Source organism: Mustela putorius, unplaced genomic scaffold (genome assembly GCF_011764305.1).
Source record: "Mustela putorius furo isolate JIRA1106 unplaced genomic scaffold, ASM1176430v1.1 tig00003901_pilon_pilon_pilon, whole genome shotgun sequence".
NCBI lineage: Eukaryota > Metazoa > Chordata > Mammalia > Carnivora > Mustelidae > Mustela > Mustela putorius.
In genome coordinates, this window is record NW_025422049.1 from 16820832 (window position 1) to 16836448 (window position 15617).

Below are 15617 nucleotides of genomic sequence, written 5' to 3' on the forward strand. Positions count from 1 at the left end.
AGCAGCTGTATTCCTTCCAGTGTCTAAGGAAGTCTTTGAGCATTTTACAACTTCTTGATGAAGTCTTAAGAGGAAGTGAATTCTCAGCTAGGCTGGTCCTTCCACAGTCTCCCAGGGGACTGTACAGTGGCTTGAGGAAAACCTCATCTTGGCCTATTACAACAGTGCTGTCTTGCCAAAGTACACAAGGCTAGCCACTGCACTCTGCTGTGAGCTGAGCCAAAGCAATGGAGGGCAGAGTGCATGAACAGCAGGGCTTCCCTGACCTGACAAGTCAGGTGGCCAAGCCTCAGGCCAGTCAGTTCTGTGCCATGCAGGAGTCGTTGCAGTCAAGTTAGCATACTTGTTTCCACCCAGCCATGCTGAATGCAGCACGGATTTCCAAGAAATGCCTTTTTAGTTTTTGCTCTTAAAAGAGGTGTTGGAAAGAACTAGAGAGAAAGAAAGGGTGAAAAAATGAAAGAGAGGACAAGAGAGAGAGAAAGAGAGACACTGGTAGAGAGGGGAGAGGGGAGGGAACGAGAAGGGAGGGAAAATGAAATTAAATAAAATAGAGCAAACCTTCCCTCCGTGTGTCCCTGAGTCATGACAGTGAGCTGTGTTGAGATTGTATTTGCACATAGCTGGATAGCCAGAATGTGTATATCTGGCAAATTCACAACATTGGAATCATGGCAGGAACTTTAGAAGCAGGAGGTCCTCCCTGCCCTTGTATGCCTTATCCTACTATCTAAATACACCCACATGGACTTTAGGACAATTCCAAGAAAGTATAGCAGATGTAAAGTAAGATAGTCTAAGTGGATTTATAGAAGTATTTAGTTAATTTCCCTCATGCAGCTTAGCACCTCAACCTGGGGATGGACAACTAGATTTCTTTCTTTCTTTCTTTCTTTCTTTCATTCTTTCTTTCTTTTTTTAAAGTTTTCTTACTTATTTAAATAATCTCTACACCCAATGTGAGGCTCCAACTCACAGCCCTGAGGTCAAGTGTCTCACACTCTTCCAACTGAGCCAGGTGTCCTTGGACAACTGGATTTCTTAAGTCCTACTATCTTACCTATTGGCCCAAATTGCTATGTTTTCACCTTCAAGTCAGTCATAGTCTCTCCCTCTGGTGGCAGCTTTTGTGGAGTTCTGATAAAAGTTTCAGTTGAAACACCAGACAACAGCAACCCAGTATCTCCATTATACTCCATTACCCCTTTAAGCAGGGGAGACTTAAAGGCCAACATTATGAGGAACTGTGAACTGTGCTGGTTCTGGTGACATTGAAGGGAAGTGGCAGGTACATCTTCAATGGACAGAGAGGAAATAAACACATTCTCTAAAGAACTAAGGGCAGGAGTTCTGGAACAGATTTGGATTTTTTCTAGATCCCTTTCACCTCCAAAATTCTGTCATTAGTACTGCTATTTAAAAAACTGTTTTATATAGAAAACTTTAAACTAGTCTTCCTTGACCCCTTGCCCTTCATTATAATGTTGTAGTTCTATTATTCAGCTTCCTTATAGTAGTTAAGCCTGTTTGGGAAGGCTGTGTGTGTTTGTGCATATGCCTGTGTAACTCTGTGTCTATTTCCTCCCAAAGAAAAAAGATAACTGAAGAGATATACAGATACACCTAAAGGTGCCCCCCAACCCACCTCAACTCATCCACCAAGATAGGTTCAAATTTTAAGAATTCCTAAAACTAGGGTACCCACACTTGAAATTGCTCCCAGTGTTGCCTTCCACCTTCAACAAACACAAAGCCATCAGGGTTAAAAGGTAAACAAGCAGGGGAGTGGCAGAGAAGAGGGCAATGATCCTCTGGATCTCTAAGGAGGAGGACACTTACATGACAAGATCCAAGGGCAAGAAGAAACAATCACATTTAAGCCACTTCAGGCAGATGCCACAACACACTGATTTTATTTATATATTTATATATTTATTTGAATTTATTTTTTATTTATTTTCAGCATAACAGTATTCATTATTTTTTCACCACACCCAGTGCTCCATGCAATCCGTGCCCTCTCTAATACCCACCACCTGGTACCCCGACCTCCCACGCCCCCGCCCCTTCAAAACCCTCAGATTGTTTTTCAGAGTCCATAGTCTCCCGTGGTTCACCTCCCCTTCCAATTTCCCCCCAAAAACTTATTTTAAATAATTTTTTAGAAATTCCCTTAATTAATGTTTGCAAATGTTCCCTTTTGTCTAACTTCTATTCCTTGTGCTGCCACAAACTCATTACTTCTGGGTTTGCTGGTGGTGATGCAAGTAATGGTGAGTGGGCCATCTCATGTGAGGCATTAGGGGTGTACAAGGGAGGTAAGCCTTCAAGATCAGGTCACCCTCTCTGTTTGATAGAGAATCTGGTTGCAGTTTGGACAGCTCAGAGCCCCAGCCTGAGGGAATGGGATAGGTTGCTGGCCTCAACAGGCCAGGATAATAAGAGCCAGCAAAGAAATCTCACTGAAGTATGTGACACTTGCCTAGAAAACATTCAGAACCATTTTTGCTGTTATGATTTCTGGGAAGTCCTGCAGGAATCCTCGAGTCAGAGCACTTCTTAATTTTCTGGGTATTTTAGAAATTCCTGGCACAACAAAGAAAAACCAAACCAGAAACCAACTTATTTTTCCAGCTTGTCTGTGAAGGTGTTATTTTCAGTTCTCTGCATCTAGCTTGGGGCTCCCTTTCTATTAGGGCTTTGCATCCTAGAGGAAAAACTGATTCTTGTTTGATTGATAGGTCATGTGTTTCCACTTAGCATGTAGCAGTCAACATATTATTTTCATGCCATCTTATTGGTGCCAGGAGCTGTGTGGATTGGGACCTGTTAGTGACATTTCAGAGAAGATGTGACAAAGGCATTAATTTGTTGAGTAGCATCCAAGCTGGGACACAGTGTGAAAAACAAAAGAAAGTGAAAATAGGTAGACACACCCACACCCACACAACACACACACACATTCATGAGGTTCTTGGCTTTTCTAACCTCCTCTCCCTAGCACACGCCTTCACACACACATAAAAAGCTACAGCAGCAAAGCTTTGCTTCCCATAGGTACCCAGGCAAGGTAATCTCTAGACAAAAATGGGGAGGGGAGTTTTGTTCTTCCTCTTAATGTCCTTCTCCCTGACCTGTGCCCAACTTGCCTGCCCTCACTGCCACATCCCTCTAAAGCATTCACCTATTCACCTATCCTCAACTTCTTCTTTCCAGTGACCTCTTCAGGGCCTGACCTTTCCTCGTGTTCTTCCTTCCTAGAATACTGCACATCAGAGTGGCAACCTGGGTGGAAAAGACTGGCAAAAGCCGAAGGGACTGTTTGCACTTCTGTGCCCTTTCCAGACTCCTCTGTGGTCAATCACCTATGAGGCCTTAACGGAAGGAGTCATTATGGATTATGCAAAGGAGGAGAAAGCAGGTTCTGATCTCAAGAACCACACATTATAGCTAGGATGAAAAGGTTAACATACCCACTGGATACTGAAAAACTGGACATAATGGTGGAGAGATGTATTCACTTGTGAGAAACTGCATTCTTACTGTAAGTTCTGAGAGGCCAGGGAGGCTTCCTGGTGAGATATAATAGTCTGGGAAGATTTTGTATAAGAGATAGGAATTGACCTAGTATCCAATGAGTCTCACCATGCAGCCCCATACTGTGATGGGTTGGCAATCTGCTCTGCCTGGGTGTGTTGGGATTTGGAGTTGGAACAGAGGGGCTGAGCAAAGCCATAACATAACACTTCTAAGTCCTTCTGTGGTTCTTTTCCTCCCTAGCTTGGCCTTCTATATCTCTACCTTCCCCACCAGGTATCATCTCCTTGAGCTTGGAAATTTTATCAAGCAGCAGCTGGAAGCCAGGCATTGGCTGCTAGAACAATATTGGCTGGATTTCAAGTTGTTTTCAGACCTTCACAGGGGGAAATCTGCTTTGCTATTGCTCATTCTAATCAAGACCATGTGCTCTGGGCCCCATGGAAACATAATTGGTAGAATACTTTCTCCAATAGTTCATCCTGGGGATTCAACAGCAAATACAAACTTGAGTTGCTGTGGAAGGGATGCTGGCTGCCTGGGATCAAAAGCAATGTTCCTGAGTTCCCAGTGGAATTGTTTGTCCTCAAAAGAGAAGATATTAAGTCTCTGGAAAGGGTGTAGGACTTTGATATTTCTCTCACTCCCTTTTTTCGTTGGGAAACACAAGAGTATCTTCTATTAATAGCCAGAGGTAACTAGCATGAGAATAGTGGCCCACTTCAAAAAGTCTTGGGTTTACACTGAACGAGGAGCTGGGTTTTCTGCAATCAAACGCTGGCCAGAAGATGCCTGAGAAAGGTCAGGTGTTCACTGCAGTGTGCTTTGGTGTAGTGGGAAGCCAGGGACCTGAGCTCTAGCCCCACATGGGGCCGTGCGATTCCTTGTGGGATCTGGGAGAAGGCCACTCCTCACCCTGCTCCTTCCTAGGTCCCAATTTTCAAAATGAGGGAACTGTCTCCTCTCTAGGGGTTTTGGCAGCTCCAAAATTCTATAATTCAAAGTCCAGCTCTTTAAATAGTGCCCAGCACTTGAGGGAAAGCAGCCCACAATAGAGCTCACTCCAGGCACAAGTTCATGCACAAGAGTGGCAGATATTGTCTCTATGGGGTGATTTGTCATACCTTTTCTTTGCCTAAAAGTATTCCCTTGTTGATATATCAGAAATTTCTGCTGGTTTGATCTCTTTCCCTTTGGGAAAATCACAGCCCTGATGCTCTCTTCTAAAAATGCAGATGACCTGTATAACTCTTTAGCAGGAATGCAAAAATCAGTCACACTTCTCCCTCACTGGAGAACAGGGAAATAGGGAGAAGGTGGTGATGGGGGAGAGGTACAGATTTGGGAAAAGTGGTTGCCAAGGATGCATATTTTTCTGCCTTCACAATGTTTCTCAGGGACAGCTCTGGCTTTCTTACAGTCTTGCTGTTGTTGTTTTGTTTCCAGAGTGGATAAGAAGTAGGGAGTTCTTACCTCCTTCCACTTATACCCTATTTGGAAAGTCAGTTTTCAGAGATGTTGGCAGATCCCCAGTTGGACTTGTCCGGAGAGAAGTACCAAAGCACAGGGAATTCTTATTGCCATCAAGCAGCACTATATTTATGTCATCTGTGAAGGATTTGGAAAGACCTTTAGGGATGAAGAACCAACCCATGCTCCTTTGTGTATCCATTTCCATTAATTAAGCCCCTTTGTCATCAAGTTTCTCTGTTAGTTGGCTTCTCGTGCTGCGATTTGCAGGAGACACAGGGTCTAATGCTAGCTTGCTTCTTACCTAATCTTATAATCTTGGCAGTAGTCATTTAACCTCTGTTTACACTAGGCTATGAGCCATGTAAGAAAAGTGGTCTTAATGGATCACAGTCACACTTTGAATGGAGGGCAGGGCTGGAGAGATGGAGAGAGGGGCAGGTAGAGTGAAGGTGGACAGGGAAAGAAATGGAGAAGAGAGGGAGTGGTTGTTTGTAATTAAAAACTCTATTACTGAGCTTGATCACCCACCTTATTCTCTAGACTTGGCTCTGAGTGACTTTTTCTGCTTGTTAAAATCAAATCCACCCTCAAAGGACAAAGATTTATCACCACTGAGGATATTCAAACAAATGTGCTGCAGGTTCTGAACTCAGTTGCTAAAGAGGAGTGCCAAAAAACATTTTGAGCAATGGCAACATCATTGCAATAAATGTACAGGGATTTAGCCTCCCAAAGTGTTAGTCTGAAGGGGACACTACTCCTTTGGATATGCTTGTATATCCAACTGATAACTGATAAGCTTGTAAAAAAGCAGCAGTCGCATTACATTATGGTCACATTTCAAATTATTGCCTGTTTCCTCTCCTTTCCTTCTCAATGGGATTGGTAACAGCTGGTTGCCAAGTTTTGTAGGGAGCAGCTGAAAGCCATGTGGGATTTTTACCCTAGCTTATGCTGTACCTATGGCTATTAGCTTTCCTTAACTGTATACATATACATATGGTATATATATGTATACATATATATATATTAGTGTGTGTATGTATGTATATATACACATATATACATATACATATGGTATATATATGTATACATACACATACACACACAGATATATATATATATATATATATATGATTTTTTAAAGTAACTAGATAAAAGTCAAAAAGGCAGAGCGGCCATTGATTACAGAATGAAATCTGAGGCGGCATCTCCTTGCATTCCAACTTCCAATCCCATGGAACGGAGCTAAACAGAGGCCCATGTTGGCCTGTTTCCTGATTTCAGAAACATAAATCCAATCAACTGAAATGCCTCCTGTTTGTACTGGCTACCCAAGGCCCCTCAAGATTTTACACAGGAAGTCATTAAAATTCCTTATATTCTCTCTAGGCAAAGGCATACCCAGTCAAGCGTCTTCCTTCTATTTTCTATCCAGAGGAGATCTAGGTATATAGCAGTCTTCTATCCAGGGAAGACACTTTCTCTCTTTTGGAGACTTGCATATTGTCCTATCTGGGAGTCCCGAGTGGCAATTTCAGTGAAATACCCAATGATTCTTGGCAGGTTCAGGAATGGCCTTTTATCTCTGCCATTGTACCTGAGAAAGCCCACATTCTTGCCTCACAAGGCCTACCCAACCTGATTTCTCTTTTTTTTCTCCTATAGTCACACCTGAAAAAACAGGACCTCTATGCAGGCTGAGAAATACAGCCCCAGAGAGCCACAAACCCTTCAATCTTCAGTGTTTAGAAGACCAAAGGACCAAATCTCCACTTCTGTTTGACCCTTTGAAACTCAAAGCCTGAAACATCCTGTTCTTTTGCCACATCTGCTTCTTTACCATATAGCTGGAGCTGCTCCAGCGGCACAGAAGGATGAGTATGAAAATGCTCATCTTAAACTTTACCTGTGGGTTGTCATCAACCTACAAGGAAAACTTAAGCTAAAGCGCGGCATTCTTCTCATTCCTTCTTTTCTAATTAACAACATATGATCTCCACTCCCTTCCCTTACTCTTCTTTCAGGAGCTTTCCCACTTTCACAGTGCTAAAAGCACAGAAATACTTGAAGTTCAGGCCAGCATCAGCCCCTGTCTTACTCGGGTCTTGTCTTCTTCCCTAAAAGAGTCCCAAATTACTTCTTTCTATGTAGTAAGCTGCTACCTGCTGAACAAATACCCAGTTTCATCCTGAATGACAAGGATAAGAACACTTGTGGTTCTAAGCTTTCTTGGGTTTGGCAGATGCTTCCTTGCCTAAGCTCTCACACTGAGTACAGAGACCAAGTAAGCAAGCAAATTCTGAACCAGACCTTCCCAGAGTTGGTAGTTTTGACCTCAGCAGCCCAAGTTTACATTTTTTGGCTCTCTTTAAAACTTTCAGCACTCCCACTTACTCCCTTCTTATTCTAACTGTATGTTTTTAGAGTAGCTTCCCAAATGGGAGAAAGAGAGATGGGGAGGGGTATAAGAAATTCAGACAGATACATGCTTAACCCAAAGGAATAGTGCCTGGTGGCATAATTCAATGGGGAATTATTTGAGGACTTAAGGATCTTTTTCATGACTGCAGAAAAAATAACAAGAATAACTAACTCCAAAACCTTTATATGGGACACACGTTTCTTCATGCTTCCATTTCTAAGCATGGGGTCGTCCCTAAACTTCATCTTGGGGAAGAATTTCTGTGCATAGCTACAGACCTCCCATAGAGCCTGTGACTCATGAGAGGCTGAGGAACAACTATTCTTAGGTCATTCTAAGATCTGTTCTTTATGGGTGCACGAAGAAAAACGTGGACAGAAATACGGCCTGAGGGTTCCCAGACCTCAAGACCACCCTTAGAGCCCACAGAAAATCTCCTGCCTCTATACACATATTCACAAAGAGCCTCCCCTATCACACAGAGACCCACACGGGAAATACCTTCCTCCTGCCTGAATGGGGCAATTGCCTCTATTAAGTAGGTTAAAGTAACTAGGTTTTGTACTTTGTGACATATTTCATGGTTTCCTGGATTAAAAGACAGCACTTATGATGGTGTCACAGCTACAGGGGTGTTAGTGGCTAAAGAGAAATTGTACAGCCCGCTTTAACCCTTATGAGTAGGTTAGTAGAGGGAAAAAAATACATCATAGGATGACACAGAAAAGGAAAGGGGAAAGTGTCTCAGTATATTTTACAGGGCCTAAACAACCATGCTAGAGACCACGAACTAAGGCCCATTTCTATTCCATGTCCAAATAATGTCTATACTAATGCAATTATTTGTAATGCCTCATACGCTTTGGCTGGCAGCCAAAACTTCAAAGTTTAGTTCTTAACAAACCACCATATTTTTTTCCCCCACTGGGTATAGGGTACTGTGTAAATTGGTATCTTTTTTCTAGGGGACATGGGATGGGAATCATGTTGTGGATGAAAATTCTTAATGTCCTGAGGGTAGATTGGACACAGGACTCCCCAAAAGTGGAGACCTCTCCCTTTTGTGTTGTTATTGGGAGTACTGGCTAAGGGCTGTCCAGATATCATACTACGCATTTTATTATCTCACTGTAGTGGGAACTTTCAACCCATTACAACCTGTTGCAATCTGTCTGAAACTACTATAATAATCTCTCTCAACAGTCAAATTCAATTTATATATATCATCACTACCTGACTCTACCTTCTGTTGATACTTGATACTTGATACTGTTGGTCACTCCCTTCTACCTAAAACTTCCCTTCCTTTCCTTTCTTGACTTTCGTGGCAACATTCATTCCTGATTTTCTTCCCCTACCTCTCAGTCTCCTTTGCAGGCTCCTCTTCCTCAACCAAACCTTTGAAAATAGTTCCCTCCACAACCCCAGGGTTCTGTTCTCAGAACTCTTCTTATCACTCCACTCACTTTCCTTGGGTTTGTTTGTTTGTTTTTTACTTTCCTTGGGTTAACTCATTCATGCCATGGCTTTAAGAACACCAATATTATTACAATTTCAAAAGCTAGCTTACCAGTCTAGATTTCCTCCATGAGTTGGAAATACATGTTTACTATTATTTACTCAATATATCCATTGGAAATCTACAGCCAACTCAAAATCAGTATGTTAAAAAATTTGAATTAACTTTTGTCTTTTCTTCCCCAATTCTGCTAATCTTTTAACTTCTCTATCTTATTACTAACCAGCTGCCCAAGGCAGATTCATGGTCAGCACTATCAATAGTTTACTTTCTTTCGTTTTGAATACCCACTCATTCATTAAGTCATGTGAAGTATGCTTTCTAAATATCTTTCATCTCCATCCTTCTTCTCCGAGATAACTTATTATTACTCCCAACTAGTCTGGGTTCATGTCTCATCTTCTTCCAATTGGAGAATACTCTCCAACTGCCGAGAAATGGATCTTTCTAAAATGAAAATCTGATCATACTATCCTGGTTTCCGACACTCATTGACTCATAATTTCCATTGCTTCTCTAACTTTCCACCTGAAATAGCCTCAGAAGTTTGAATATAGTTAGAATCAGCTCAGTGCAAGCAGAAACTTTTCCTTCTTTTATTGTAATAATTCATAATAATCTAGGATTCTATTCCTTATTATATGTGTTTAATACAAAATTGTATATTACCATATTACCTTTAACTTAAAAAAGTATTTAGATAAAATTGATACTTCAAGAAGATTAACCATGTTTATTTCAGAAATTCAACTATGTGCAAGAAATTGCACACCATCTCCTACTATAGTTTGAGAAGCTCAGATCCTACAGGAGCAAGTCCAAACTCATTAGCAGACCATAAAAAGTCTTCCTTAAATTTTTAAAAAGGTTTATTTATTTGAGTGAGGAGGGGAAAGGGAGAGGGAGAATCTCCAGAAGACTGCCTGCTGAGCAAGGAGCCAAAGCAGGGCTCCATCTCAGGATCCTGAGATCATGACCTGTGCTGAAATCAAGAGTCCAGTGCTTAATTGACTAAGACAAGGTGCTTCTTATTTTTTTTTTTATTTGAGTATAGTTGACATCCAATATTATATTAGTTTCAGGTGTAAAAGATAGTGATTCATCTTCTCTATACAATATGCTATGCTTACCGCAATTGTAGCTACCATCTGCCACTATACAATGCTATTACAATATCATTGACTATATTCCCTATGCCATATCTTTTATGCCCGTGGCTCATTCATTCTGTAACTGCAAGTCTGTATCTCCCACTCCTTTTCACTCATTTTGCCTATCTCCCCACCTCCCTTCTCTCTGGCATCCCTTAGTTTGTTCTCTGAATTAATGGGTCTGATTCTGCTTTTTGCTTGTTTGTTTATTCATTTGTGTGTGTGTGTTTTTTAAAAAGAGATCACATACAAGTAAAATCATATGGTATTTGTCTTTCTCAGTCTGACCGAGTTTACTTAGCATAATGTCCTCTAGGTTAATCCATGTTGTTGCAAATGGCAAGATTTCATCCTTTTTATGAATTCACAGTATTCCACATCTTTATCCATCATCTATCATTGGACACTTAGGTTACTCCCATATTTTGGTTATTGTAAATAATGCTGCAATAAACATAGAGGTGTATATATCTTTTCAAATTAATGTTTTAGCTTTCTTTGTGTAAATATCCAGTAGTGAAGTTATAGGATCATATGGTATTTTTATTTTTAATTTTCTGAGGAAACTCCATACTGTTTTCCACACTGGCTGTACCAATTTTTGTTCTCACCAACAGTGCACAAGCATTCCTTTTTCTCCACATCCTTACCAATACTTGTTACTTCTTGTCTAAATGGTCATCCTTGATCAAGCCCCAGTGGTTCTCAACCAAGGAAGAGGAGTATTCCTTTAGGAGTGTTTAGAAAGGTTTATGTATGGTAGAATGTTTTAATTATCATAATAACTGGGGGGTTATTTCTTGCATTTAATGGGGGGTGGGAAGACATCTATACCAAACATGCTGCAGAGAGACAAGCTCACATAATAAATAAGCTCATATAATAAAGCTCATATAATAAATAATCACCCTGCTGATACCTCCCTTCTATCTCTTTGCCTCATTTCTCACTGTTTTCTCTCTTCATATTCCACAATGAATATAGTTGTGTATATACATTTGTCAAATTGTAAGAGTATTTCTTTAATCTAAGTGTCAGAAAAGGAGTTGCGGAATCAAATAGTACATGCATTTACAATTTTTATTCATATTTCCAAATTACTCTCCAGAAGGTAATACATACTTTTATCAGTGGAGTATGAGACTACCCATTACTCTACACATTTTCCACCACTGGTTTTTATCAAACCTCAAAAATTTTGTCAATACCCTAGATGGAAAATACCATATTGTTGATATTTTACTCTCTGTAAAAGCTGTACTAATTTGTTTATACTCTCCCCAAATGATTCATATATCTATAATCACGTCAGAAATCTCTTGGGAAAATTCTAATTTGAATCTACTCAGGATGAAGATTATACCTGCTGTCAGGCACCACAAACCTGTGGTATTCTTCTGGTTTACCACTTGAGCTCCAGCGACCCTTCATCAACTTGTTTGTCAAGATACCCTTCAAGAAACTACTTCCTACCCAGAAGAAAAACATCAAAGCTCTTAAGGAACAAAATGTCAGCATAGTTACAAAAAGCAAAAATCAGAAAAGGAAATCACATTACTAAATTAGATTGCACATTCAAATAGCAGTTGCCTTTGAGAACAAAGCAGATCAGCCTGAAAGATTAAATCTCCTTGCAAATATCACCTTGCCAAATGTTCCAATACTCACACTCATTTAATTCATTGTAGTCCTATTGGAGAAATGTGGTTAAAGATACTCTGAGTAACTAAAAAGCTCAAATTAACTTTCAAGGCTAAGTGATAATATCTACCTAATATGTTATCAGGTTTTAATAAAAAAAATTAAACAGAAAAAGCTCAACACCCCATACATTTAGTAAGTTGTAAAAGAGCATGACTATGTCAACTAAATCATTTCTCTGATACTGCGAAAATGACATGGCTGCAATAACAGCTGCATTTTAAGGGTCACTATGAACAACTACTGATAAATCACCCCTGACAGCCCCACAACAAATCAATGTTAACTAAACAAGCTTAGGTTTCAAACAAATAAACAGAAGGAAGGAAGAGGAGTCATTAAATGCAGCCCTCCTGGAGGTCAACACTGGAGGCAATGGTAGTAACTTGAGAAGACATACAAGTTCTACTGGCCCTTTTGCTTTAGGGTTGACCACCTAATGTAATGCTTGAGGTAAAGAAAGAAGTCATTATTCTTCTAGGCCCCATATTAGAAATGTTAACACTGTCTTAGCTCCATAGCATATAATTTACCAAATCTGTTCTTTCAAAACATCTGCATCTGTGCCTTCCACTCTAGAACATCTTGATCAGCCTAATCTAAGTGAAAGTTTTTCTCTATTCATGATTAATAATTTATTTGAAATTCTCAAGTCATCCTAGACACTACTTCAATAAACCAGGTATACCCTGAATCCTGTGTTTATTATAAAATATTGGAATGACCATATTTTCCAGACAAGTGACTGCATTTCTCAGAAAGAAAGTTAAGTGTCTCTTCAGTGACCTGTGTATGTAAGAAATAACTTGCTTTTCTGGGCAGATTACCATAAAATGACTCAGCGACTTATCAGGAAGCCACACTTGTTGACGAGGTCAGTCATTCCCCTTGTCCATAGGATTCCAGTTATCAGAAAGCACATGAATAACTCAATCTGTCAACAAAAAACTTGGAAAGACAATTTCTATAGCACTGTGACTTCTCTCCAGACTTACTTCAGTAAGTGCCTACATTTAGTTGATCAACAAACAAATATTTATACTTGAGGGTGAAAAACAGTGCTAGATACAATAGAAGGGTAAAACAAAGTCTAAGGTGTAGTCACAATCCTGGAATAGTCTGTTGAGGACATAACCCTTACATGAGGCTGGTTGAACAGGCTTAATGGAGTTATAAGAACTTGGCAGGGAAAGGAATTGGAGAAGTGGACGGGAAGGCATTTATATCAGTTCAGAATTTTATTGCTTTTGGTCTGAAGCCTTCAAGAAACTTATAGAATAAAGAAGATATAATACACTCTTAAAAATAAACTATCAAGATCAAAACAGATATTAGAAAGCTTTTTTGAGTTAAATTTAGGAAACATTTTCCAGTTGTTTTCATAAAAAGAATTGTCAGAATAATAATATAGTTGGATTAATATTAGTGCCTTAAATAGTTTTAGTTCAGATTTTTTAATGATGGCAGAAATAGAGAATCTAGTGGTTTTTAAACTGTCTGGGTCAATACTAAACCATTTGCATCTTCTAGCATTAAAGTTGACATTAGTTAGAATGATGATCCAACTCCCATCAATATTTCCAATATGCTTGCTGGTAACTAGAATCCATCAGCTTGAAGGAGTGATGGAACAATTTATTTTTTTAATCTCAGAAGTAGGTAGACTGGATTAGAGGAGGAGATAGAACCTGCCATCTTGAATGCAACAGGTGGTAGTTTGGGAGCAGGGTGTTACAGAGTGTTGCTGATGCTCAGACAAGGCAGGACTGGCCAGGGAAAACAAGTCTATACAGTCCTTTCCAGGTATGTGATCTACCCGCCTTCTCATTCTACTAAGGTCTCAGCTTAGATGTCACATCCTCAGAGCCATTAGCTGGCTATCCCTGTATAAAATCTCACCTCTGTCACTATCCTACTATTTGAATGTACACTTACTGTCTCTTTTCCAAATTAAAATGGACTCTCCATGAAAGCAGGGGCTTTCCTGCCTTGTTTACTCGTATATCCCCAGCTCCTAGATATATACAATGGAATACTATGCAGCCATCAAAATAAATGAAATCTTGTCATTTGCAACGACATGGTTGAAACTAGTGGGTATTATGCTTAGTGAAATAAGTCAATCGGTGAAAGACAACTATCATGTGATCTCCTTGATATGAGGAAGTAGAGATGCAAAGTGGGAAGCTTGGGGAGTAGGAAAAGAATAAATGAAAGAAGATGGGATTGGGAGGGAGACAAACCATAAGAGACTCTTAATCTCACAAAACAAACTGAGGGTTGCTGGAGGGAAGGGGGTTGGGAGAGGATAGTGGGGTTATGGACATTGGGGAGGGTATGTGCTATGGTGAGTGCTATGAAGTATATAAACTTGGTGATTCACAGATCTGTACCCCTGGGGTCAATAATACATTATATGTTTATTAAAAAAATTAAAAAATTTTTAAAAAGGAAAAAGAAAAATACTTGGCACATAGTAGGAGTCAATAAATATTTGTTGAATGGATGAATGTCGTAACATTTGAAAAAAACTATATAAATCCCAAATAGATGATTGTACCTCATATTTTGAAGCAATGATCTCATACACATGACTACTTGCTTTAGAAATGGTTTGTGATTTAGGAAGGCATAAAGTAACCCTGTCCTAGACAGTTCCACCTCTTCCATGAAGCCTTTCTTCTCAGGTTAGTATTCTTTTTCTGAACTCTGAATGCTTGTACCTTAATTTGTAATTGTCTTTGTTCCATGTGTATGAAATTTATAAGTTCTTTGAGAATTAATAAAATATCCTATCTTTTTTATCCTTTATTTTGTATCATGCTGACCACAGTACAGGACACATAGTAGGCACTCTACCTGTCTACTTCCCTACTTCTTGATTAATTTCAGATGGGAAAATTGGCAGTCATAAGCTGTTGAGAGTGAGCTTTTTTCTTTTTTCTAAAACAACCCAATAATCAACTGGCATTCAAGAAATTGCTCATAAACCCTAACAAATCATTTTAACTATAAAGGTAAATATAATCCAGCAGTGTCCCTTGGGCACTCTTCAGACTTACTAATGAATAACTTAGAGGCTTAGAAAAAATGAATTATAGGGTTTAGCCTTTGGGGGGGTTGTCAAATGAACACATTAATTTTTCCATCTGCCTTTGCCCTGGGCTATATGGGTTGGGATGGGGTGAACGGCCTGCAAATATTGCTTCATGCTTGCCATTTCCAGATTTCTTCTTTTAAGAGGTGGATGTTGCATTTTTTTTTTCTGGAATATGAAGATACTGGAAATCAAGCTGACTTCTGGAGGCAATAAATTCTCCAGCCCTGACCATGGGTCAAAACTGTGTTTGGGGGGTGTCTGGGTGGCTCAGCTGTTTAAGCATCTGTCTTCAGCCTGGGTCATAATCCCAAGGTCCTGGATCGAGTCCTGCATCAGGTTCCTTGCTCAGCGGGGAGCCTTCTTCTCCCTCTGCTTGCTGTTCTCCCTACTTGTGTGCATGTGCGCTCTCTCTCTCTCTCTGATAAACAAACAAATAAAATCTTGTAAAAACCAATTCCCCCCAAAAACAGTGTTTGCCCCCCCCCCCACAAATTTCAGTGCCTTCTGGAAGCTCCAAAATGTAGCCAAAGACTGCATGCCGGAGTATTCTAATGCTATCTATGAAGTGAGGTGTTACCTAAATACTTTTGAGGTGACGGCTGGCTCCCAGCATACCTTGCACTGAGCTCACATATCCTACCCAGAAGGTATGCTTTTGCATCTTGGGATGCCTACTTAAGGATAGGGCTGTGCTGGTGGCACTGGCCAGGT